A 27797-nucleotide genomic window follows, 5' to 3' on the forward strand; every position below is an offset into this window, starting at 1 on the left:
GTGAGCACATGAAGAATGAGAATGTGCTAAGATATGATGAAAAAATGGCAAAATGCTTGGATATTTCAGTGTGTCTCACTTTCTCTGAAAATAAAACAACTTATACAGCTGAATATCTCCAAAAATCTGGGTCACCGTTTCTATGATTCTCTATACCTCTGCTGACTAAATCAGGAAGTCTATCAGTCATGTGCTTTTGCTGTGGCAACTGCTTTTAGCAAAATAAAGAAAAGCAGCTCTATATGTTTGCACCTGAACAGCCCTCAAGTGCTTTGTCAGCGATGAACTCGGAGTGTGCATTCACATAGCCTGGACTTCATTAAACATAGCTACCACCAGTGATACTGTGAAATGAATTAGTGAGCTCAGCACAGTTCCCACTGAACAGGTGTCCACATAAGAAGGCATTGCATTAAGACAAAATGACCTTCAGGGCAACTAAAAAGTGATCTGGCAAAGGAATTTTCTCTTTTTTTATTGTCTTTTTTTTTGTCTTTTTGCTTTCTTTTGATGGTGAAAATCACTTCATAAACACAAAACCAGATCAAATCCGACCTTCCTTGATTTTTCCCACCTCTTAGGTAGCATTAAGTTCTTCGATCTTCATCAGAAGTAGAGAGACATTATTTCTTTAACAAAGTGTTTCCTCCATTCCACTGAAAACAACAACATTTAAACATTCTTACGAGTCAGCCCTCAGTCTGTTTTTTTTGTGACCAAAGCAGCTCTGTGGGCAGAGGGGTGTTCTCAAGAGCTGATTGTTGAGAAACATTCTGCATTGCTTCCTGCCACGCTGTAAGGATTAGTTTTTTGGTTTACATTAAAGCATTTTTCTTCTATCTATAATATGTATAATTCTTCTAATTTTTTATGTAAACCTTCATATACAATCTTGGCTCTTTGCCTGCCAACCCTTCACAGTTCTGTCAACTTTTTTCTTCTTACAGTTGTAGGCTTACCATCCAGACATCCTTCTGAAAAACAGGTGTACAACAATCTTCCCCAGCTTTTACCTTTCCCCTTCATGAACCATATTTATGAAGGTCAGATCCTTGTGTTTTTGAACTCCATGGACAAAATATCAGGGGAAGGAGTATGCTTGTAACAGTGCCATATGCTACCCGTGCATGAAAGATCCTTTTAGCTTCACATGCCATTCACCTGGCTACTGTGACTGATTCCAAGCAACATATGTAGCTACAGGTACTTCCTTCTTCTTTTCTCTACTTCATCCAGGTTTCTAACCTATAACTGGAACATTTTTCTTTACATCCAATACACTTGTATTTTCTAACAGCATGATAGGGGAAGGATCTCTGACAGTGAAGATGAAAGCACAAACAATCCACAGCTCCCAGAGACAAGGAAACACTTGAGAGGCCTCCTGGGAAAAAACAAAATCAAACATTGTGACCTATCTCTCCCTGTTTTCCCCTTTTATTTTTTCTCTTCCTTCTTTGCTTGATTGCAATGAAAGAGTAAAACATTACATTGCAAGAAGATTCCTTCCTGCCATGATTCTTGGAGATTTTACAGCACAAGTGCAGATTGGTTTTAAGTAAGGGAAAAAGACAGCAGGATGAGGCTGTTTTGCAGGAGTGGGTTTTCTTAATCTGTTTATGTTTACAAATGCAGTCCCTGGAGAAGCTGTTCACTAAACCCATGGCCTCAGTCTAACTTTAGACTTTGCAAAGATATTGAATTTCCTGTCTTTGTTCCAAGAGGGTTTATTACTGAATGGCTATTTTACTCCTGCATTGCTGGATTAGTTTCTAAATTTGCCAATTAGCACTTGCCAATTAGTGCTGTCATATAGCCCACAAAACCTGAAAGCTTGCTCGTTCAGCTGGAAAATGAGCACCTTCATACTTTGCAAAGATGTCTTCCCACATCTTCCATCCCTTCTAGGTTCTCTGGCTTTTTGTTTACATTTTAACTTTGTGAATGGTCAAAATCTTGGCTAATTTGATTTATTTATTAGAAAAATAAAAACAACAACAAATGGTTCTTCCTGGTGAGAATACAAACCAATGCCCTGGAGGTCAAGTTCAAAATAGATTTATCAGAAAGCAGTGTGAGTAGCCATGTTCCCGTGCCAGCCATGCCCAGTGCATGTATTAATGCATATGTCAACCTCTGTGTGGAGCCATCTCTCCCATCCAAGCCCACATGACTGTAAAGTCAGTGCTTCACAGCTCAGGAGCACTTTGAGGAAGACTTTCCGCTCGAGTTCATGAAGGGAGATCATCTGTCTAATTGACCCCGTTCCCAAGCAGTGTTGTTTTTTTAAGTGTGTAGCTCATACTGGGAAACAGGAAACTGGACAGGTATCAAATTAAACTGATAGAAGACTGATTCAAAACAAAAAGAAGTGGTTCCTCTCATAGCAGGTAATTTAGCTATGGGACTCCTTGTCTCAGGAAAAGGTGACTGGATCAGTCTACGAGAAAAAAAAAAAAAAAAAAAAAAGAACTGTGGAAAACCATTAAATACAAAGTCATCCATCTGGCCACAGGCTGCAACAACAGTCTGAGGAAAGAGTGAGGAATGGGTTGCCTTCTCCTCATACTCTTCTCTAGTCATCCTCTGATGTCCAGTCTTAGAGTAGACCTACTGTGGATGGGACAGTCGTTTTTCTGAGAAGTTGTTTGGCCTGAGCGGCTATGATTGCTCTTCTGTTCACGACGTGTTCACTGGAACGACAGATCCTGTCTCCAAACATCAACAGCAGCAATTCCAACCCTACACAACACAAATCCTCTAATCAATTTTCACCCAGCAGACAAAGATGGAGGTGGAAGTAGCTGTAGCAGTAGCATCCCTGCAGTGCTTCTGCTGCACGTCAGTGACCTAGGAGAAAAGCTTGTCCGGCACAGACCTTTGTCTGCAGGAGGGTGAACTTCTGTTCAGGCGGATGGTTAAATGCATTAAAGCGTACAAGCATGAATGTTCCAGAAACGGTTTCCAGAGCACAATGTTTACTACCTCTTTTTTTTCTTTAGATAGTTCTGCCTGAACAATCACTGTAAAGGCATAAAACAAGAAGCACTCTAGATTAGAAGAATGAAAAAAGAAAACTTAATTTTGAACAAATGAGGCAAGGCAGAGCAGAGGGTTTTTTCATGCTTTGACAGAGTGACAGTAGTGTTCACAGTAGTAGTCTTTTAGACCAAATCCTCATCCCTAAACATTGCAGATGACACTGTTATAAAGCATAGACCCAGCTGCAATGCTGACATTCACTATCAGTTTATTCAAGTGTGATATGGAGTTATTACAAGAAAGGGCTCTGAACCTGCAGAACTTGAAACAAGATTTTACTCCAAAGCTAAAATATCCCCAGTGGGCCAGGAAGTTTCAGTTTAGCATTCTGGTTCAGCCCCCCTATTAAAACAAGCCCAAACCTGGGAAATTCTAATCTTGATTGAAATCTAAAGATGACCTTTATTTTTACTTTTTTGCAAAGGTGGCTGGATCTGGGTGTCCTGGCTCTGAATCACCCTGTTACTTCCTTTGCCTTGACAGGCAGTTTGTCCTTTCCAAGGTGGGCTGAACGCTTGTCCTCCAAGCGAACAATCCAGAGAGCTGGGTCACCGTGTTTATTGTGCAGCAAAGCAGTGTTAGTCATTGTGCTGGAGATGGATGGAATGTCTCAGTGAGAAGGAAATCAAGGCGCCAGATCTAATATTAAGTGGGGAGGGGCTTTCCCACTGGAAAAAAAAAAGTAAAGAAAAAAGAGAGAATATTAATATTTAAAAAATGTACTTGGCAGGTATTTCTCTGCATCCCCTTCACTGTTATTGCTGATCTGCGTGTGTGAATAACTTACTTTTTCTCCCTTGGGCCTGGTGTGTCTTTCTGCTGAGTTCTGCACTGAAGTTTGAATTCTAGATGGGCCCAAGCCCAACCCCACCACCCCCAAGCTCTGAAAACAGATTCTGCTCTTGTGTTTCAGGCTCCATCTCTTGCTATAATCCTGGGCTAATGAATTCACCATCTACAGTCATCACACCCGTGCCTGGAGCTCCCTCCTTTGCTCAACATGCCAGACACATGCTCCTTCTCCTTTTCACAGCCTTCCAACCGTAAAGCCCACACAGGCAAAAGAATGTCAGTAAAACCATTGTCACCTACACTCTGGCCCTGTGCTTAGGCTGGGAGGGCTGAGGGGGTTGTGTTGTGCAGACTAGTATATTGAAACAACATCGCTGGAGGAGAGATGACCACAACACCTCTCCATGGCACAGGATTCCCCTTGCTGACATCCTTGCCAGCCTGCAGCTAGAATAGCGAGCAGGACTAGGACACGGAGGGTGTGATCAGGTCTCTCATATGCCCCAGAATCTCAGATTACTTTAGCGTCGCCTGGTGGCTATTGCTAGCCAGTAACATTTAAAGATAATTTTGGGCAGGAAAAAAGAATCTAGGGTTAGGACTGAAGATTGCAATGCTGTCTCTTGAAATATATAACATGTTTCCGAAGTATAACTGAAAACTAGGTTTAAATAAAAAATCTACACCATCTTCCTGTTTCAGAATCAAACTTTTTCCAATGTGTTCCTGCACATGATCATCTAGGCAAAGCAAGAAAACACATGCCACACCAAAGCTCCTTGGAGCTTTGTAAATAGACTCCAGCAGTAATGTGAACTTTTATAGTAATGGAGACAATCACATCATTACAGAGTGATCACTATAGTATCATTAAAATATACTGGGTCTTTAGTAGACTACTGATAGGAGAATTAAAAGGTAGCCATTTTATGGGTGAGGGAAATGAGACAGAGAAAAGGACTGTCTTTCCAGCACCTCACAGCTTGTGCAAGCACAGGCAGAAGCTAAGCAGCAGGTGACGAAAGCCTTTCCAAGAGTTTCTCCTCATCCCAAATCAGCTAGAAGGTGATGGGCTCAATTTGAAGCTGGCAAAATATCACAAGGCTGGGAAAGTTCATGAAGATAACGGATGGCTGGCCACCCTGCCAGGACCACTGTAGCCTGCTGCCAGTCCACCTTTCACCAGAGGTGGAAGAGCCTTACAGGAGATGAGTCCTGGTTGCCTCTCCTCAGAGATGATGGACTTGAGCTGTGAAGAAGAAACTTTTTTTCTTCTAAACATTGTCATTTTGCTCTTTGCTGATCTAACTCTGTTTTTTATTGGCACACCTAGAAAAGACCTATTTCCTTCCCAGCCTTGAGTCTTGAACCCTATGGTGTCTTTTTGGCACAGGATGTCCAAAGAGAGTGAAAAGAGCTCTGCTATTTTATGTTACCTCTTAATCTGGCTTTTTTCTGCATCTCATGGTACCAGTCTCCATAGGAGTCCCTGATACTGTCAAGGCCAAACCTTCCTCTATTGGTAAGCCAAGTCCTCACAGAGGTGAAATGCCTGAAGACTGGCAAGTTGGTATCTCCTATGACCAAAGGAAGAGGTGAGTAACAGCCTAAAAAATTGGGCCACATAGAGCTGCATTTACAAAAGTGGGCATAGAGTTTGACTGCAATGTCATAATCTCTTATTGCATTGCAGTAAACTAGCAATGTGCTAACAACAATTAAAGAGGAGACACTCATAGAAACATCCTCTCTTTGCTAGGGACAATTGCCATTCAACAGGGCTGTGTATAAAACATCAGAAACTGGAGTGCTTATGAGGCCCACCATCTCAACAACTTCCCCCTTGGTATGAAAATTTAGAAGGGTCTCCAGAGGGGCCCCTCTACAATATTGCACTTATAATCCTTCATGCAGTCACAGCTCTGCTGCCTGGATCCTCTGAATGTACTGTTCACTGCTAGGCCACCAGTTCAGCTCTTCTCCAGGCCAGAGTGAGTCAAACTTCTCCTAGCCAAAATGAAAATGAACTGAAATCACAGCCTAGTTCTGAGAGGACAGATATTCATTACCTCAAATGGCCTGCAGACTGTCAGGCCAAGGAAGCTGATTTCCCCAGCTTTCAGCCTGAAACATGCAGAAAGTTCCCATTGTTTTGCTCTGCAAATAAAATCAGCAAAATCTGCAGGATTTGGGAGTAAGTTGCACAAGAGACCAAATGTGCTGTGCCTAACAACAAAACGCACAAAGCTCTAGCCAGCCCTTTTGTGCACATGTAAAGGAGATCCGCTGCTTCCACAGTCATCCTTGCTCTAGCATCCCTCAGGTAAAAAAGGGAGCTGCTTCCAGAAGCTGGAACACTATGGGGTTAGGCAGGGTCATTGTGGGTTGCGTGCTAACATTTGGAAACCTGAGAGGATGAAAACCCTCCAGGGACCTCACCCATCTCAGGAGCCCTGCACCAGGCTTAACTAGCATCCTATGACATCCTTATCTAAGTCTGGACTGAGACTCTATGAAAGAGCAGAGAGAGGAGGTGCTGGGACCAAAAACTATTTTGAAAAAATCTCTGTAAATAGTATGAAGCAAAATAATCAGAAATGGAAAAAAAGGACCTATACAGACTGCTTTTCCTAGTTCTAGCATTGTAGTACCTAGTTCCCTTCCAAGGAACATATACACACATTTTTATTTACATATTTAATTTTACATGATGTTTACTTGTTTGTTTAAATAGTTAGATGGCCGGCTGTCCTGCCTTGCTTGTTGATAGCAATTCAAAAGACTGCCAACATCAAATGTCTTTCCAAGTCTGCTCTTGCAGTTGACAAGGTTTCAGAGAATGCCTTACCCAATGCATGTATGTTTGCATCTGTTTCTCATGCCTTTCCAAAATAGAATTCCATTCATTTCTGTCTTTGATCAGGAGGAGGGTACAAAGGGAGAGAAAGAATAAAATAAAAATATGCCTTCAAAACCACTCAAAAATAGCACTTCAGCTTTTGACTTGTCCTTAGAGCTGCATGTGTGTTTTGGAAAGGGAGAGACAATTGCTGAGGCTTTGGAAAAGGTCAGTAATAAAAAATAAATCTTGCAGATCCCATCAGCTGCCAACTCCTGCTTTGTAGCTTCCTCCATTAAAAGAAAAAGGAGAAGGAGGAGGGACTGCAAATCAACTCTGAAACTTTGGAAGGAATAGCAACAACAATAATCATAATATTGTCCCGCTCTTATACAGTGTGTTGTGTCAGCAGATCACAAAACAGGCTTGCAAAGGAGCTTCCAAAATAATTACACTGTTTTTCCAGAGGAGGAAACATCTTGGCACAGTCTCACCAGCCTGGTGGCAGAGACAGGAATAAAACGATAATCTTTGAAGGCTGAAGGCACATCTGAGCCAGGACACAGTGTCATGTTTGCCACTTCTAACCCTGACTAACAGAAATACAGGAAAATTACTGAGCAGGGGGCAAGATTAGCAGAAAATGAATCCATTGTTACTATAAACAGTTTGTGGGGAAAGGTTGAGAAATTGATAGGAAACGTAATAGCATGGGCACATGACAGCTATAAAGCTGTCTGGTAAAGCGCCTCTTTCTCTTACTTTAGAATCAGGTACTGTTGTGCTAGGCTCTGTGCAAACCAACAACAGACAAGGCAGTCCCTGATCCAGAAATGCTGCAGAAATTATTTCAGAATAAGGAAGTAATACAATGAAGGGTATATTAGATGTATCTTATGCCATTTAATACCCAGTCATACAGAGAAATGTTATGCAACCATACAGTGATCCATATCTTCATCAGAAAGTTTAGAAGATACGATGATACCATGAATGTGGTTGAGTCATCAACCACAGAAACCATCAGAAAATTGAAGAGGCTGGAGAGAAAAGGAGGCAGAAAGGATTTGAAGACACTGTGAAATGGTAGAACGAAGACTTCCATCCATATATTAACAAATTAAAAAACCTGATAAATTTTATAAATCTTGAAGGGCCCAAGGAATGTACCACTGCCAAGAAAAAGGCCAGAAGATGCATCCTGCTGGCCACAAATCTTTCACCTGTTTGAGAAGACTGTGGGGATTGCCAGGGCTTCTTCCACTGAGTAAAAAACACAGCTGTGCATTGCTGTATCAGTGAACTGTTGACCACAAATCAGTGTAGGTGACAGCAATCCTGGCTATGTTTAGCATTGTTCACCATTACCAGACGAGCTCAAAACTTATGTGCTGTTGAGATTTTAATGAAACTGAGTGATCAGGGATTTTAATATATCCGGTTTTGATAAATGCAAAATAATGCATATAGGGGGGGAAATTACTATCCAGATGAGCTATAATTTACCTATTTCCACTCACAAAGAGATCTTGGAACCATGACGGATGGTTCTCTACATATGTCAGCTCATTGCTCAGTGGTAGTAAGAGAGATCAGCAGAACATCATTAATTATTAGGAATGCATCTGACAACAGACCAGAGAAAGTAGTTTCACCATAGTATAAAATGAGGGTGTGCCCACCTCTTGAAAATCAACTGAAGTTCTGGTCCCACCCGACTAAAAAAAAGATACTGTAAAGCTGGTAAAGCCATGGTACTACAGTTTTGCCAGGAGGCATTGAATATACTAGAAAGCTTTGACTTGAAAAAGAGACGATTGAGGGAAATATGATAGAGCCCTACAGGATTATGAATGATGCAAAGCAGGTGAATAGGAAACATACAGTAATTACTTCTCATAATAAAGTTAGCAGAACCCCCAGTGAAGTTAACAGGCAGAATATTAAAATTGAACACAAAAGTACCCTTTTGCACAGTCTATATTTAAATAAAAAGTCATTGCCATGGAGTATTGTGGAAACTAAAATTATACAGCGGCTCAAAATGTGATTAGTCCATTAGTGATATGTCTTTTAGTGTCTGTGAAGTACAAGAACTTGGAGAATAACTTCTGGTCCAGAACAACTGTAAATCACAAGGTAGGCCGTGAGAAGACACTAAAAGAAAGAACACCTTATGCCTACTTTGTCTCCTATACTCGTTTCTCAGGCATCCCCTGTATTCCATTGCCAGACACAGGGTACTGGGCTAGATGTGGTCCTCTGATTTGATTTTATACGATGGTTGCTCTGTTTTGTGTTAAATGTATGCTGTTGGTTCCAGGTGGCACCTTGGCAAGAACACAAGGCCTATGCAAAGTTATGTCAGAACAAAAGTATTAATGCACATGACCCACATTATTTGCATTATTTACTTATCCAAGAAAAAAAGCTCTCTCTCTTTTTTTTTTAAGTTCATCAACTTGCCATTAGTTAGCTTTACGTTTTGTCAGAAACCAGAATTGTTGATAGCATATCAGAGACCTCTTGGAGTTATATTTTGCATCCAAAAGGAAGTTTGCTTCAGAAAGTGGGCTCTTAGAGTTAATATGGTGGCTAGTCAGCAGTGGAAGATGTGGAAATGGTATGATATGGAAATGCTTTCAATTAAAACCCACTTTTGCTTACAGCTCACTTTAATTTTAAGTTGATGTTTCCTATCCAGCACTCATTCTGGAAGGTACTAGCTAGTTGGAAATGTGTAATGAAAATAAATTTACCCTAATTTTAAATACACAAGTTATTGTTTTTATTTCTAATCTATGCAATTGTAAAAGTCCTGTGATCATACAGCTAGAACGAATGTAAGATGTTATATTGTCCACTTCTGTTTTGTGTGCTGAAAGCTAGGTGTGAAATGACCATTCAAAATCTGGTTCCCTTGCTTATCCTGGCCATTTTTTAAAACTGTCTTTGACCTAATCTATCTGTTACTATTAAAAGAATTAATAATGAACCAGTGCAGTAGAATATGTTTTGCAGTCACAGTCACAAGGATGCTTGGGGAACATGTATATCTATCTAAAGCCGCACATCCAGCTTGCAGGATGTTTCAGGTTCATGCTTTTGCAGAGAAAGGCGGTCAACACTGTTGGAACTGCAAAATTCTTCTTGCTTATGGTCTAATCCAGGAAATCTGGAAATCTATGCAAAGATTTTCCTTGCCTGCATGATGCTTTGAATTAAGTTCTTTTGCTCACTCATGCTAGTTCAAGATCTCAGTCTCTAGAGATACCACCTAGACAGAGGTGAAGAAAGGAACTTGTTAGCCTCAGGAAAACTGAGAAAGATGAATAGTTGTTCCACGGCAACGATTCAGCAAAGAATCTTTGTTTCTTCTTATCTACTTAAATACCTACAAAATTAAAAACAAATAATTAGAATTCCAGCAATCAAGAACGTGATCTCCCTTATTGCTGGAGGTGCTTCCCTGCTGTTGATGTAATTAGCAAGCTAGAGGTGAGCTTTTGGCTTTGGAAGCCTCACAGATTTTTAATGGTGACAACTGAGGGGACAGTTCAGTGTTTTCCATGACTGGACATGCATCATGATTTTATTGTGCTTTTCTCTGACCTACTGCCTTTTTTTGCAAATGGAAACAGCAAAGGAAACAGGAGATGCAATGAATGTTACCAGAGGAACCTTCAGTTTGGGAGCTAGACTTTGGAGCCAATGACCTCATAAAGCTGACATTGCATTAAGTATGGTACAAACGCATATTGACAGAGAAACAGAGAAACGCACATGTCTCAGACTTTCCAGTCTCGAGTTTTGGAACCACTCCCCTTCTTCTCCATTCCTGGAAGTTCCCCTAATGGAGCAGCTGAACTAGTAATCTGAGAACGACAAGACCAATTCTCCTAAATCTGAATATGAACCAGGAAGCTTCTGTCCAGTAAGAAAAGATCAGCCAAGAATAATCAATCTTTTGCTCTCTTTGGCCAAGGGAAGCTTCTGTGATAGATGGTGAGGAAATAGCACATGCTGTTTATGACTGTACTAGTTATAGGGCAGAAGCCATCTGGGCAACTCACATGGTCTTTACGCCCAATGGCTCTGTGCCATTACCTCAATGCCAGGCAGTCACGTCTGTGTTCCAGGCCATCCTCTGAGCAGTGTGTCTCATGGCTCAATAGGAGTTATGCCATTCTCATGTGTGCGCTGGCTGGTAGTTTAGCAGCTGCTTCTCTCTTATCAGTCATGCTTGGATGCTACACATCAGCTAGTTTATTGTTTCCAAGTTCATTTCTCCCTTCCTCATGCTGTTTCTTTCTTATCCATTGGAATATTTTGCCTCATGAAAGCAGGGGTTGCATGTCTTAGTGCTTGGATTTTGCAGTGTGCTGCATTCCCTCCTTGATGAATCATTCAAATCCAGCCTCGGTTATGAATAAATGTAATCAGATAAGCGTTTTTCAGTTGCTTTAGAATTGGTGCCTCAGTGAGATTGAAGCATGAACAATGCTATCAGAATGAACTAGACCCTTCAGACCAAGGCATAAGTACAAATTTAAGTGACTCTGCATGTGTTTTACTGAGTACTGTTGCTGTTCTTGCTGTGAGGAATAACAGAGGCCTCTAAGCCCCATATCTGTACGAATACTGATACTAAGATGGATAAAAGGCTACCCATCTTCCCATCTGCCCCTGGGGAGAATTTCTTGATGAAGGTTCTGCCAGAAACGACTGACTATAACCTACCTAATTTAGCGGTAGAAAAGAAGTGTCAAGGGAAAGTGGCATACTAGATCAAGTTCATTTGACGTATAACCCTATTGACAGTACACCAGGGAAGGAGTTTGGCCCATTTTTTCTTTTGTAGCTTCAGCTGATAGGAAGGGTGAATTCATGCTGAGGTATCTTTCAATCTGAGGGGGACAATCCAGTGAGAAGCAAGTTGGCTAGTTAGAGGAAACCAGAGTGTGCTGCAAAGAAAAAGAAGTAGTTGGACAGAGTCTGAACCCTAGGTTAGTGTGAGGAGTGGACCAAGGCCCTTAACAGCAGGCACATACTCACCCTTAACTGTTTCAGAGTGGTCTGTGATCCTAGTGTTCACATATATAAAATATTGTTGAATCCAATGGCTATTCCAAACTGTCCCAACCTTGTGAAGGCTTTTGGTCCCCATGAAGAGTTCCTTATGCCATGGGAGTGGTTGCTGGACAGGTAATTAATTCTATTTGACGAAGTTAGTCTGCTGCTCTAGATATGGCCACTCATCAAGCTCCATAAGCTCTACTCTAGACCTTCTCCCTCATTCAGTCCCATACTTTGGGGTACAGGCTTATTTGGGCCTGTTCTCACGGCACTAATTCAAGCCATGCCCTCCAGGTCAGGCACCCAGCCTGATGCCAACCAAATGACCAGAAATCCCTCCAGTCTGAATTCCTGTCTACAGCCACTACATCAGTCTTTAAGGACATTCACTATGCCCAGCCCAGCTGCCTCTGCATTTCTCACTACTCTTTTGGCAACTGATGTTGGATAAACAAGCCCACCCCAGAATCCACTCTAGAGGTGGCCTGAGATCATGTACACCAAAGGCAGATGGAATTTCTGGGCTATATGAGCTTAGGCTACACTTCTGCAGTCATAGGCTATCTATCAATGAAAGCATGGGTATCTAGACGTGGATCAGAAGAGAGCACCAGTGCTCAACCCACTCCTTGGCCTAGGCTCCCTGGAGAAAGTATTGATGCAACTCCACTTCTTCCAGTGGCATCTTATGATCCTCCTCCATTATACCTCTGTTCTTTGCCAGCTGGGAGGGCCTCATGCTGATTGTCAAATGATCCATTACAACTCTGGCAGAGTGGCAATTGACCTTGTTGTTGTATTCTGGATGGTGGTCTGACAGGCAAGGAGGAGATATATATGCTAAAACTGAAGCAGAACAATGAGTGTTTGTGTGTAAAGTTTACATTTGCACAGCTGAACTTTAAGTAGAATATAGCTTCAGATCCTCTCTTTTTTCCCCTCTTTCTCTGCAAACATTGTTTCTTCTATTTTTCCTGCTATGTCTTCTTTAACATCCTAAAGCAAGTAGGTTTGGATTTAACATGAGGGTGTGGACGTAGCTGGTGCCTTTGATCCCCTACCCATCCCTTCTTTTCCCCTCCTCAAAAATCAAAGCTGGGAGTTTCAAATGAAAAACTGCAGAGCACAGGTCCTGATCTGTTAGCGTTTGGGTTCAGATCAAACTTGTCCAAAGCTGTAGATGCAGCTGGAGATTGCTGGTGGTTTCAGCCACTTTTTTTTTCTTCCTCTCTGAGATCACTAGTTTGAAGCTGTTTGGAGGATACAGTACAGCTCTGAAACACCTGCGCTTAGCAATAATTAAAAAAATATATTTATTCAAGCCATTTATAATAAAGCACAGACAAAAATCAGCAGAGGGGTGTGTAAAAGCTCGCACTGAGCTGCAGTTTGCCTCCTGTCTGTTTGACTTCTGCTAAAGTAGGTATTTTTTGCCCAGTTTACAAAACAATAGATCATCAGGGAGAAAGCTCATGTGCTGTTTCAGCTGAATTAATAGTTGGTATTACATTAAAAGACAATGTGAAACCAGCAAACTTTGGAGAACAGCTTTGATGACAGTGAAAGACAAAACTTAGAAGGCATCAATGTCATGAGAAGCAAGAGACAGGAAGAAGGATTTATTCATGCTAGCCTCTGTCCTGCAGGGAAATTAGTCAGTTCCCTGAGGCTGCATCATCACAAAATTTCGTTAACTTCCTGTGCTATTAAAGGGCTTTCAGTCAGAGGACCAATTTTGAAGTCCTCAGGCATCACTCCTGTGCAAGACTTCACTGACACATTTTCTATAGGTGTATGTTTCTTGTGTGTCCATGATAGATGTAAATGCACAGCTACAAGCATAGAGTCCAGATTTACAGGGCACAAAATGGAGGCATCTCTTTGGTGAGGCAGGGGAAGAGATTCCTCAAGGACATCTCAGACCCTGGGCTTCCAGGTGGAGCTGGATTTGCAAAAGACAGCTCAGTGGCAGCAAGCAAGCCAGCCTCCCCACTCGAACTCCCCTCTGGAGGGTGTGTTCAAAGCCCTCAACCAGCCCAGCAGCCTCTGTGCTTCTCACTCCTGTTCTGTTTTCATTCATTATTTCAGGTGTGCAAATTAAACCACAAGAGGAGGGAGAGAGGTCCCTGCCAGCAGGGAAATTAATTAGGATTTGGGAGATAATGGTTCAAATCAGAACTTTCTTCGGTGATCTTCCTTGTAACCTCAGGCAAAACACTTTGGACAACATCCAGGCTCTACGTCACTGTGATTATGGCAGGACTGGGTAGATACAAATGGTATTTGTGTAGAACAGAGCAGCAGAAATTGGAGTTCAGGATTGACGGACAAGATCTCTACACAGTCACCTGGCACAGGCCAGCGTAGTGCTTCAGATAAACACCTATATGAGGTGATCTGAACACTGCCACCTCCGCTCCATTAACGCTCCTTTAACAGCCACTAACTGAAACATGCTACTCTTGGAAGATCACACTTGCATCCTGGATGCAGGTGTGAGTCTGAAATGTGGCAAGTCTCAGTTGCTTTGCCTGCCCCAGGCAATGCAGTTGGCACTTAATAAACAAACAAATACATGTGGGGGTGTGATTAAAGGAACTGCTGGCATGAATTTGGGAAGTGTGACTGCATGGCAAAAAATGTAGGGGAGTTTTAAAATCATTTTAAGAAATTATGGATAAAGGTCACTCTCCCCCATCACTCTCAGGTGTCCTGTATTAGTCCTGATTTGTGCAGGAGTAAAGATAGCAAATATGTGTACAATAGACGTGTATAAATGATTATAAGAAAGTCTTTTAGGGGGCTTGTTTCAAAAATAGGTATTTGGAATTTCTACCACTATGGCTACTAGGATGACATTCTGATTTGCTGAAATGAAACACTGAAATGTTGAAAACCAAATTATGAGAAACTGTTTTATTTTTTTCTGTCCTGGGTCTGATGCATTCTTACTGTCATTGTTTTTGAGTCCCTGCCAATAGGGCATAATATAATATAACTAGAATCTCTCTGATGTTTGTGCTTTATCCCTTCCCCTAGTGCATACGGTGCAAAGTTTTGTCTGAGTGGTTTTGTTTTTCTCTGTGTTTTTTTTTTTTTTTGGGGGGGGGTCTTTGTTTTTGGGAGAGAGATGAGTACGTTGGTTGTTTGAAAAGGGAATGTCACAAGCAATGTTCATCATGATTAATAGGTGGATAGGCAGAGCTCAAATAACTATCTCTAAAGAGATCTCCTAATTCAGACTATTCTCTAGTAGGGCTACATGCCTCCTGTGATGTCCTGGCCATAAGTGGTACCCCAAGCTATCCAAAATCCAAGTAACACCCGTTTGTTTTACAGAAGACTGGAGCAGGGGAAGGAAAAACAGCATTAGTTTTGTATGGCCTTTGACACTCCATGATGACTGTGTTTGCAGTATCACTGAGAAATGACTATCAGCAGATGATACATTTTTGGCTTTTGAGAAATGATTTCCTGAGATTCTACTCCAAAAATCATTGCTGTTGGCTTAGCTATAAACATTGTCTCATGGAGACAGATGCGCCTACTTGGATGCCGCAAGAGTCTCATTTAACATCTTCGTTAGTCTCTGGAAATGGAAATAAGCAGGCACTTGATTAAATGTATAAGCAGCAATAATTTGGGAGGAGTCCCCAAAACAACCATGACAGAAAGGTAGAAGAAAGGCAATTTGGGGAGTATAATTTTTGAGTAAATGGTATAAAGGAAGGATGCAGTCTAGTTCTGTTAATTGGTACCCATACAAAAGGGAAGTAACATGAAGAATCAATGGGATTTGCTTCCCATTTAGATTTAGAAATCAGATAAAGGGAAAACAGCCAAGGGCTGGTGGAAAATGTTGGTTTACGGTATGATTTAGCAACAAGATCGGTCACTGGGAATGATGGGCTGACTGTTAAAAGTGATCAAGTCTCTGAAAGAAAGATAGGGGCAGGATCACAGAATTCAAAAAAAATGTCTTTAAATGATGAAAGAGCTCGAATGTATGATAAAACCATGGAAAAGACAGAAAAAAGTCTGTGGGTAACCAGAGAAGAGAGATAAAACACCCAAAGTGCAGAAAATTGGAAGTGATTTGCTATGAATGATGTAAGGAAACATAAGCAAAGGAGAAATTTGGAGCCAAGTTTTTCCTGACAGTAAGATCTGTGGCACTATTGTGAATTCTTTTAATAGAGTACTGGGAAACCTAGCATTTGGGGCTGCCAGACCCCATCCTGAGACACATATCAACACACCAAATAGTCCTCTAAGAGCAAAGAAGCGGACAGATACCCAGTGTTGTATCTTTAACTTCTGTGACTTCTTATCTGTATGGGGCAGCCTCTGTTTCTTTGAACAACTTGCAGAAGATCTTTCCTTCTCACTCCATTCTGCAGTAAGGAAGGGCCGTATCTTGCTAAGGACAACTAGCTATTCGCACACAGCCGTCTCCCCCACTGTGATGAATCTAGTTCCTATTGGCCTTACCTAACAACGGCTTGTCCACAATATTAACCTTTTTAGCCACACCTCTGACGTGGTTGACTATACCTTCTAGTATGGCTAACAACATACTAGACTGAAAGCTCTCATCAAAGTTTCAATTCATGCATTTGTATGATTTATGGCTAGAGGACATCATGATAATCATGTCTGTTGTACTGCACAACAGAGGCCAATTCATTTCCCCCATTAATCTTAGCCTATATTCCCTGTTTGAGCCAACTCATATTTTTATGCGCTAAATAAATACATAGTAGATGCAGCCTTGCAAAGTGCCTGAAAAGGCTATTAGGTAGGTAGTGTTCAGAATCGCCAGAATCAGGGCATTAATATTTTCCTGAGCTCTTGTATATAAACGCTGGGCTTTGTGCTGTCTTTCTGTCAAGGACATGCAATAAACTCAGATTTGGCTTGAGAGACATTAGATAAATAGCAAGCCATTTCCTCCTGAATATCTCTATTTCTTGCTTATGTGTGTGTGTCACTGTGAGTGTGTGAGCATGCATTTTATTTTGCTGGGTTTTTTTCTCTTTAAACTTTCAGAACTCTTCCCCTACTCCTATTTTCCTTTTGGACAGAGGCTCTACATCTCAGTCACTTGTTTTATAAGGCAATGCATCATCTCTTCTCATTGCCATTAATTAGCCAGCGTAATATTTTCCACGTGAAGTCACAGGACTTGAAATGAACATATTTCAGCATCAATTAGATCTCTGCTCATGTGAGGGCCCAGCTGCACTTTAAATACTATTTATATAATGGTAATGAGCCAGTCATCACTATTGCTGGCTTCCAGCAGGTTTTGTACAGTGCCTACTTGAATGTGATTAGAAGTGTGTGGCTCTTCACTTCCCCCCCCCTTTTTTTTCCTTCCCAGAAAGTATGTCGAATAAAACTGACTGGTTTTTAAAGGCCTAAAAAGAGCTGGCAGCAGAAAATCGGATGTTATTCTTGGTGTCTGTTATATTTTCTTCTATTTTCTTTGGAAAATGTACCCATCAAAGGCAGGAGTTCCTTTTAATATTCCGTAGCCCATTTCCCCCCGCCTCTTCTTCTTTTTTTTTTTTTTTTTTTTTTTTGGGGGGGGGGGGAAGGGCTGGGGGTGGTTTGTATTTGGCATCTTTCCTCTCATATACACATTGTTTTAAGGAAAAAAAAAACTTTAAGATATCTATACAACTACCATTGGTAAATGATATTATCAGAGAGATACAAACAGAAAAATGAGGCTAGAGAAACTCTGGCAGTGCTCAGTGAGGATTAGGTAAAATCCACAAGGATAAAACAAGACCTGACCCAGATCCCAAGGTCTGTACTCAGCCACAGTAAGTCTGGGAGTCTAGAAAAGTTTAGTTTCTTTTGAAAGAAAACTCTGTGTTGTGATGCATGCAGAAACCCTGCCTGGTGCAGCTGGAAGTGAGTGTGATCATAACTAGATAACGTAATCAGACCAACCCTCATAGTCTGTACTTGCATCCTGCAGACTTGCAAAATATCCTCTGCAGAGTTATCATGACAGTCCTGTCTCTTCTCTCCCCCTCTCTCTAACAAATATAGAGTTTGCCCTCAGCATGATAATCTCATGCCTCCCAGGCATTCCCAAGCAGGAACAGCATTACCAGCTACCTCATCCTTCCTTTCATGGCACAGGAGAAATACCTATTCTGCAAGCCTGTGTCACTGTGCAGACAAACAGCTGATTAAAGGAAAGGCAAGTTACACACTCTCCATGTATGCTTTTCATGTATGTACAGCAAAATTCCTGCTCCCAGTTATCTAACAAGGAGTTCTACAAACCCAGCCCAGTTTCCAGGGAAGTTTACCTCCAGGGTCCCTTTTCTATGAAATGATAATGCCATGACCCTGGTGAATCACAGCATAGAGGCAGGTTGAACAGTCAGAGAGCAGAAGCTCAGAGTAGTCCCCTGCACAACTCTGAAGTTTAGGCAAGCATGGTGATGAGATCATGATCTCAGCCGTTCCTGCTGCTGGTTGGATCCTAGGAGTCCTACATTAAAAGGCATCTTGACAATCTCCTGCAAGTCATTTGCTCTTAGACAGGCCACAAAAGCTGCTTGCTCCTATGGTAGATGCTGTAAAGCCTTTCATAGAAAGGAATATGGGCCTTGATAGGAAGGAACCTGGTCATCTTTTCTGATAAATGTCATCATATGTAGATGGTCTAGTTGGAGTTTGCACACAAAAAACAAGTCCTGTCATCCCTGAGTAGATGTGATGGGAAAGAGGTGGGTGTGCCATGCACTGCCTGCCCTTGAAGTTTCCCTTTGGGAATATCAGCAGGGTCTCGAGACCCCACCTCAAAGGTAAATTCCTGCAGGCAAGTAAATGGGGGTTGGTCACCATTTTGTCACCAAAGCTATTCAGGTGCCTTTTTAGCAGAGGAGTAGTTATGTTTGCCAGATCAGATCTGGAATTCATTCTCACTGGTTAGGCTCCAAACACGAAAAATATGTATTTTTATTCTCCTCTGATTGAAGCAGGCCTCAAGAAAATCTGCTGTCAGGTCTCATTCAGCGTCTTGTGCAGAGGCAGGCAGGCATAAAGGCCAAGAAGAAATATCATCTAAATGTGGCCTCCCAACATCTTGTTGGTTATTTCCTACAAGTGTTTCATTTATCTGTAGTGAAAACAAATAAACAAACAAAAGTGCTTCCTAAATCCCAGCTGTCAGCCATCGAAATCAGAGTGGACGTTTCGGGCTCGGAGAAGCCAATGACACTCGGTTTCCTCATTTTTTTGGATTGCACGTATTTTTCTTTTCATTTTTATCCAGCTTCCCTAATTGCAGTAAAGACTGCTTTTTAGCAGCGGTGAGGTTTAAAGGCTGAGGCATACAATGAATATGAAAGTTACAATACAGCAAAGGAAGATTAAAACCTGGGGGTGGGGGAGAAAATCTCAGCTCATAATGTATTGGAAATAGCTGCTGGCTGTGATTCCCACAGCAGGGAATGAAGTCTGTGCTATTTTATCAGGTTACATTTCCTAAACTGCAATTTCAGCTTAATCTGTTCTCAAGATTTTAATGACCAAATTTACAACACCAAGAGTATCAAACTCCTCTTCCTCATCCTCCTTGTCTCCCGGCCCAGTTCCCAGGTCTTGGCAAAAACCACAAAGGCCAATGTGAGATATGGAAAAAGAACATCTCTGAAACAAAGAGACCCAGTATAAATCCTCAGAAAGCATCAATGAGCTTTAGAAAGAGCAAGAGTTGTTTTATTCCAGCTCTAACTGATCCATTTTCTGGACAGTCATTTGTGCTAGTGAAACCAACACACATTACTGACAGAGAACAGTGCTGGTGACTGTCTCCATACTCTGCAAAAGCAGAAAAACATAGGGCAGCAAGAGGAAAAAAAAATCTGGCAACCTTCTTGTGATTCTACTGAGAGGAAAAAAGTTGGAAAAAAAAGCCTGTAGTTTGGGATGGGTTTGACCTATGTCCAAAGTCTCATGATGTGGACTGAGCTCTATCAAAGTTTATGTGAATAGAAAATTCTTTCTCATCAGACCCCCTCCAGCCCTCTGTGTGCCTCTTTCAGAGAAACACAAGTGTCTCAAGTGTCTTGAACTGGAAGGACTATTTGATTGACTATATCCAGCTTCTGGAAGGAAGTACAACCAAAGATTTCCCAACAGCTGTAAGAAATCTGACATTCTACCAATAATCTACAAGGCTCAGTGAGCTGAAGGAAACCTCATGACATTCAAGAAAAAAAGAAGTTGAATCTTGCATCTGGGATAGAATAGCCCTGTGCAACAATGGTGCTGGGTGCTGACGAGCTAGAGCAGCTCTGCAGAAAAGGATCTGAGGCTCCAGGTGGTCAAGCAGTTGAACAGGAGCTAGCAATGTGTGCTTGAGCAATGAAAGCTAACCACCTACTGGGTTGCATGGGAAGGAATGCTAGTAGGTCAAGGGATGCGATTACCCACCTCTACGTAGTATTGTCTTCAGTTTTGGGGTCCACAGTGCATGAGAAATATTGAGAAACTGGAGAGAAAAACACTAAGATGGTTGGGAGCTGAAGCACATAAAGTACAAGACAAAGCACAGCAAGCTGGGTTTGTTTGGCCTGGAGAGGGGAAGGGAATCAAAATGATGTTTTCAGATGTCTAATGGAGTATCACAGAGAAGACAGAGCCAGACACTCCTCAAAGAGGCATAGCAAAAGGACAAGAAGCGATGGGCCCACTCTGCCCCTTGGTAAATTCTGACTGTAAATCAAGAACAAAATCCATACAACAAAAGTGTCAAAGTACTGGGAGAGGTTCCCAGAGAAGCTGTGGGATCTCCATCCCTGAAGATACTGAAGATTAGACTGGACAAGGCTCTGAACAGACTTTGAAGTTGGCCATCCTTTGAGTTAGGGATGTTGGACAAGATGACCTCCAGAGGTCCCTTCCAATCTAAATTTTATGATTCTTTAATTTTCATTATAGCTCTAAGTTTGCAAGCCTGACACATACTCCAAGTAAAATGATAACATGACATGGGCTCAGCTAATAAACAGTTACATTAGGAAATATAAGTTAAGCCAGTTAATGCAGTTTTATGGAAAACAGTTCCTGTCAAAATGACTAGATATCTTTATTTGATAAAATTACCAGTTTGGTGGCCAAGGATAATTCTGGTGATGTAACACACTTCTGTAAGGCAGAAGTCCTTCTACAGAAAGGCAGCTGACTTTGCCCTGCAGGATGTTTTAATTAAGAAACTAGAAAGACGCAAAATGCATTTGGCCTGCATTCAGCAGTTCAGAAATGGCTGACTTGTGGAACTCAAATTGAATGAGAAAACAGAGAATTTCTGTGAAGAGAAAGCATTTCTGGAAAGTCCAGCTGACATCCATTTCTGTACTGTTGCTCTTTAAGGATCTCAGTGACCTGGAAGGAATTGTAGCATCAGTACAATTTTTTCATAATACATACAGATTTAATAGGGAAAGGAAGTGACTGGGGAAACAGAAGATAGTAAATAATGAAGCCTGGTCATTGATACAGATTGGCTTGGGTCAGCCAGTAAGCTCAGTGCAAGAAAACATGATGCATTTTAATGCATCCAGCTGTAAAGTCATCCATCTAGGAACAAAGAATGCAATGGGGCTTATGCACGGGATAGGGAACACAACAGCTGCAATTTTGGAGATGATTTAAGGTCTCAGTGGATACAGTGTTAAGAAGGGTGAATGCTATTTCTGGAAGTATAAACAAGATATACTGAAAAGAAGCTGGAATGGTAATAGACAACTGTATTCATCATTGGTGTGACTACTGCTGAAATGCAACATTCATGTTTGGCGCTAGCAATTCAAGCAGCACATTGATAACTTGCAGAGGGTTCACAGCAGAGCTGCTTGATTAGTTTACTGGAAAACATCCTTCTGAAGGAAATAATTAAGATTAGTGCATCAAGAGAATCTCAGAATCCTAAAGAAGAGGTGGCACCATCCCTCAGCGTCATCCTCACCTGTTCCTCACCCACAGAGGGATTAGTGTTAGCCATATAACTTCTGACATATGTTATCTCATCTACTCTTAAAAAATCTTTATTTCTGGAGACATCACAAATTGTTGATATTTAGGCAATCTCTTCCAGGGATGAATTATCCCTATTATTAGAAATCCCAGAATGTCTAACCGATATTCCTCATGTTAGATATTAATACATAAAAAGAAACTGCACTGTAGATAGGAATAATCTGTGCTCTTTGTTGCTGAGGCAAAACAAGAAATCACGGCTTGAAGACAGCTATCCAGTGTCCCCTCAGACTTCTCTTCTTTAGACTAAAGATTTCTATTTGCTCACTCTTTTCCCCATAAATCTTAGTTTTGAAGTCCTGACAGTCCTCACCGCTCATCTCTGGACTCTAAACATTTTCTACTTCTTGGAAGTGTGGTGCCCCATAGGGGACACAGTTCTCTATGTGAGGCCTTATTGCTGCTGAGCAGAGCAGAATTTTTATTCCACACATTTTGAAGGTAATAATCCTGTCTATCCAGTCTAATATAATGCTTGCATTTTTCACAGTGATCTGCCATTGACATGTAGTGACTAAAGACTATGGTGTCATCTCCATCCATAGAAACAGCTAAATCAGGAATGAACACTCCCCCCACACAACAAGTGACATTATTTAGTTCAATTTAGAATTATGTCTTAAATTAGAATGTGTCAAATTAAAATAACCTGTTAAATGGGAAAGGACAACAGCAACCTGTCATGGCCATAAAAATGAGAAATCTCTTTACACCCATGAACTTATAGAACAATCTCTCATTACTCCAAAAGCATGGTCAAGATAACTCTCATTTGCTTACTCAGTGGCAACACTCGAAGTCTCAGGGCTGGTGTATTTCTAATCCATGAACAAGAGGAAGAGTGTAAAAGAATCACGACATAGTTCACACAGCTCCTGAGCAATTGGATAAAGAAGCAATGGCCAAACAGCCCTCTGCTGAACTGGTCTTTAATGTACTTTTCACTAGGAAATCTTTTACTCTATACTTTTTTTGCTTCTTGGCCCTAGGTGACTTACAAAGCAGAATGGAAAATTCTTATGATGAGGAGAAATAAACTAAGGTTTTTCTGCTTCCAGCTGTCCACCCAAAAGTACAACTTAGGGACAGGAAAGGGATGATATCATGAAACTGAAAGCTTGATATTTCTAAATACATGGAAAGGAAGGAAAAAAGTTGTTATTTTATCTGATCCAAGTGCATGGTGCAGGCTCAAAAGCCAGAAACCAAATAAAAAGAAAAATAAAATCACATTTCTAACTTGAAGGAAAAAAAAATCTTTTTTTCCCCCCTCTTTCTCTTAATCCTGTCAGGAAATTGGGACAAGATGGAGCCTCTCTCTCCTATCCTGCTCCTACAACACTTTTATCTGTCTAACAATCTCTGCTGGAGCTGTTCAGCCTATGAGGTTGCTTCCTAAGGGGCATAGGCACTCCCATTTTTTTTAAGTGCAAAGGAGGGGGCTTTCTCCTGATCTTACTATTTGATGTACAAATGTGTCACCCCACACAAAGGCACACACATACCTGCTTCGATCAGCAGATTCTGCCTCCCCGTTGCATGCCTCTCATGTGGGAGAGCTAACAGAGTATCTCAGAAACACACCTTGGTTCTTCCCCTGCTGCAGTCCCAGCAGTGCCAGCATGGAAATCAGACGGACTGGAGAGAGTAAACACTATTTTGGCAGGAATTCTGTGGGGAGAAAATGTGGTCAAGGTGAGGGAGGGAGGACTGTCTGTCTGTCTGTGTCACTGATCCCGAAGAGGACCATGGACATCAGGAAGGTTGTTCAGCACTTCCTTCTGTGGAAATCTACTTGCAACACTGCCCAGTTTTCATCACCGGTGTTGAAATTCCCTGTGGAAGTCTTGCCTCAGGCTTATTACCTACTCACATGTGTATCTGTGTATGTGCAAACATAAATGTATATTTATACATATATATGTGTATGTGTTGGTCAAAACAGCTTAGCTATTTGCAAGGCAGGAGCTCAATGGAATAAATGCATGCACTCATTGCACTGATTTGCAATGTGTCAAGGACGCAGTGGCAACTGCCCTTTTCAAAGGCCTGACTTTCCATGCTGCTCATCAGGCATTTGAGACATAGAGGCTGAGACAGCTATTTTGTCAAAAGCCGTGTCATTTGCTATACCTGTGAATAGCTGCCCAAATTGGTTACATTATTTTAACAGAAAAACAGGACTTTGTGAATGCTCTGTCAAGATTTCTTAGATTTTATGGCATAAAATCTCCATGGAGACCTCCCTGAGGTCAGGTCTCTCACATTTTCTAGGATCACCACACTTTTCATGTGCCATCACCACCAGCTGATGGAATGTTTCGCTCCCCTCCCCTACAATTCCTATCCACAGCTGAACCGCACATGTGCCATCTTTTCGGGGAGATGCAATACAGACTCATGCAATACAGACTCAGCTGGTCTGCAGGGAATGCACTGCAGACCAGCACTCAAACGTGATTGTGCCATGGAAAATATCATGAAGCAAAGAGGATTTGGTTATCATCTAGTCAATAAGGCCCAATAAAGGATAAAAGGACAAGAATAACTACTGGTATTGAGCTGTTCTTATATTATCATGGTGTACCTTCAGGCTGGCCATTCCTCAAATGTTAAGGTGACTCTTAAGGCCCCTCTTACTACAGCTGATGTGTTCATAGAGAAGGGCTGTCATTTTTCCAGTGTAGAATCTAAGAACAATTCCTCTGGTTTAATTTCTACCAGCCTCAAGTAATAAAATCTTAGCTCTTCTAAGCTTATTGGAAATAAAAAATGTAGTCATAGTGGGCGAATTAAGCAGCTATTAAATAGCTTGGGTTAGTCTTTCAGAGCACTGGTTTATACTTATAAAATCCAGATTCACTGCTGAAATACTATATTGGATTATTTCCTTTTGGCCTAAAATCTCCCTTGGTAACGCACAGTGTGAGCATTCTTCATTTTTAGTGATGAGGCAGGAAGACTGCAGTCCACCATACACAGGGTTTAAGAAAAGGTGTAATGGTCCAGTAGCGCACAGAGAAGGTGTACTCTTGCCTTAGTGACCTGGAGGGAAAATCCAAGGCAAGTTGAGATCTTCACCCAAGCTAAGTTTGAAATTCCAAGCCTGAAAATCCACCTGCTCATTCACATGAAATCAAATGTACTCCACAGGTGTCAACAGATGTCATAAAGCTTTCTCCCCCCCAAAAAAGTCATAGGTAAAAGTACCATCTGTGTTAGGATGTAAGGCTTGGATCACATCTTGCTTGAGTTTAGAGATTTGTTCAAACTTGAGCAGCTACAGAGTGGAGAGAGAGGAACGTCACTCACCAAAACCAGCATCCAGGAGCAGGGCTGCTTCAACAGTAGCGCAGGAGAGCACAGGACAGTGAAAGTAGACCAGAACAGCTACTTCAACAAAAAACACCTTCAGACTAGCTCAGATTTTCAGATATTCCTTTAAAATAGGACTGACAGGCATCTGAACTCCTGTAGACAAAAAACCATCTTTATGGTTAATTTAAATCTATTTTTGGAATATTTCTGCACACTACAATTCCCAGTGCATCAACGTGACTAGCTGAAACTCTGATTGCTGGACTCTGTAAAAATTGGCTTCTCTAAATCTCCGTTTGCTTAACTAAATTACTATGAGTTTGCCATCATCTTTAGGAAGAAGGCAATGAAAACAGCTCAAAGCATCCCAGAAGCTGGGCTGTTTGCTGAGTATATACCACTGCCCCGGCAGATTGCAATCACCTGGCTCTGCCTAGCTGCTGCTAACAATGCATCTTCTTTCCAGGCCCTAGTGAGTAAGAGGGCTGTGTTCCCTAGTTTCTCATGATCTCCAGAAAATTGATTGCTCTACTACAAAGCATTCCTGATGTTTGTTCCAGACTGCAAGTTTTTGTGTTTGACTCTATCCTCCCATCTTAAATTCACCAGGAAAAGCTTCAGTCACTGCAAATCACAAATGCTTGTTTTAACAAACCCTACTGCCTGTAGATGAGGCCAGAGATACTGACTGTTGCTTAAACAATGCACAAAGGATTTAAGTTCCTTGCTAAACAATCCACTACCTCCCCCCCCCCCAAAAAAGTCATACCTTTCCCATATGTGTGTTATGTGTTTCATATAATTTATTGCACACATGGTAAAAATATATCTGACAATATATAAAATGCAATTTTTAAAAGAAGAAGAAAAAAAAGAACTGATCCATTGTTCTACTTCTTAAAATATGGGATACCACAATATATATGTTAAAATTATAAGAATATGTTGAAAATATTTTATGTCATTCCATGTAATATATTTGAAATATCATGACAGCTGCTATGTGCTGTAATATGTTCCACATTGTCTGATATATTCTAAATGTCTGTGTAATACATTTTATGAAATACATGGCAAATGAAAAAATGCACCAAAAATTCTCCCTTTGCTTGAACTGAGCAAATATAATAAATAAGTATACATTCATGAAAGAGAAAAGACTTGGTTATTCCTAATACCTTTTATGTTCCTATTCATTGACATATAGGTAAACGAGCTTTTATTTATAGCAAACAAGAGTTTCATAGAAACCATGAATTTGACCTGGCACACAAAATATTCAGTTCCTGGTTTGAAGTGATCAAATGTGGAGTGTACATAATACCCAGTGATTTACACAACTTAATGAAAACAGAAAATAGAATGAAATTAGACAATCAGTCTCACTTGCAGCAGCCACTTTACAAATGTTTCACTGAAGCCATAAAACTGCTTCATGAAAATCATCCTTCACACAAATGCCACAAAAGAGCACCCCTCGCCCCAAAACCTAAGGTATTGTTACCAATTGCCTGATACATTGTTGTGCTGAAGAGCTTAGAATATTATGTTCCATTCCAAAGCAAAAATAGAAAACCATAAGATTGAGAGGCAGAAAAGATTTATTAGCTTCCTTTTCTTCTCTTTCCTAGCAGCCCAATCAGGATGATTCCCCATTGCACAAGCACTGAAAAAACTCCTGATGTTGTTACGCTTGCAGTGCTGTACAGTATGAGGGGAGCAAGGAGAACCAGCTCCAGACATAAAAAAAAGCTGTATCAGAGGAAAGAAGCAGCATGTTCTCTGTGTCCACTGAGGATAAGAGAAATCAGGAGCTTACGTTGCCACAGACAAGGTATAAGCTAGATATTAGGAAAACTTACGGGAGTCAGGATATCAAAGCTCTTGAAGAGACTGCCTGGGGATTTGTGGTACCTCTTTTGTTGGAGTTTTCACACGCCAGTTAGAAGACCATCTGTCAGCTGGACTGATGCAGGGGAATAGGCTGAGATATCATTGAAGCCTCCTCTCCTTCCACTCTATTCAGTGACAAAGTCATTATCAAAATTCAATGATTTCTATGTCAGGAGAATATCTTAGGCAGCTTGATAAGCCAAAGGTCATTTACATAGCCATAGTTTCAGGATAGGCATGTTATCGTTTCTGCTGTAGCCAGGCATGACCCAGAAATGGCGCAGGCTGTAAAAGGAGATAAACCACTCTGGCTGAGAGAAAAGACAATTTTATGGCTCGTATACTCGGCCAAAATTCAGGCAATCTTGACCCAGTACACTCATTTGATCACTCCTTGCTTGCTTACTTGTTTGATTTTTAAAACAGAGATCCCATGTGTCACTGCTCCCAGCCTTTACTTAGCTCAACTATCAAGCAGCAGAATTTTTCTTTACAATGCTGATGCGCAGCAGCTGGCACAATGGGGCTCTAGCTGACTGGCTGATCAAATATCCCATTGGAAAACAGTTCTCCATTAGATCGTTCTTACATTCAAGCTTTGTCACAGCCCCAGGCTTCCTGGATATTTTTTCTAGGAACGTCTGTTAGGCTGAAAATCAGCTACTCAGGTAGCAAGTTATCAATAGTTAAACTCCTAAACAGATAGTTAGTTAGTGCTCCTAAACAGATAATTCTTTGTTGTTGCTTGGAATACGCTGCTGCTTCTTTG

The 27797-nt window shown here is 41.2% G+C and overlaps 1 long non-coding RNA gene across 1 annotated transcript; it reads right to left on the reverse strand.

Annotated features, from left to right (window-relative positions):
* Nucleotides 1–3140: 3140 nt before the first annotated feature.
* Nucleotides 3141–27101, reverse strand: LOC134142280 (uncharacterized). The gene is made up of 4 exons (XR_009958812.1): nt 26998–27101; nt 25130–25288; nt 23323–23488; nt 3141–3710 (listed from the first exon to the last, which is right to left on the reverse strand). It is a non-coding gene; the product is annotated as an uncharacterized LOC134142280 (long non-coding RNA).
* Nucleotides 27102–27797: the final 696 nt, after the last annotated feature.

Source organism: Rhea pennata, chromosome 6 (genome assembly GCF_028389875.1).
Source record: "Rhea pennata isolate bPtePen1 chromosome 6, bPtePen1.pri, whole genome shotgun sequence".
Classification (NCBI taxonomy): domain Eukaryota; kingdom Metazoa; phylum Chordata; class Aves; order Rheiformes; family Rheidae; genus Rhea; species Rhea pennata.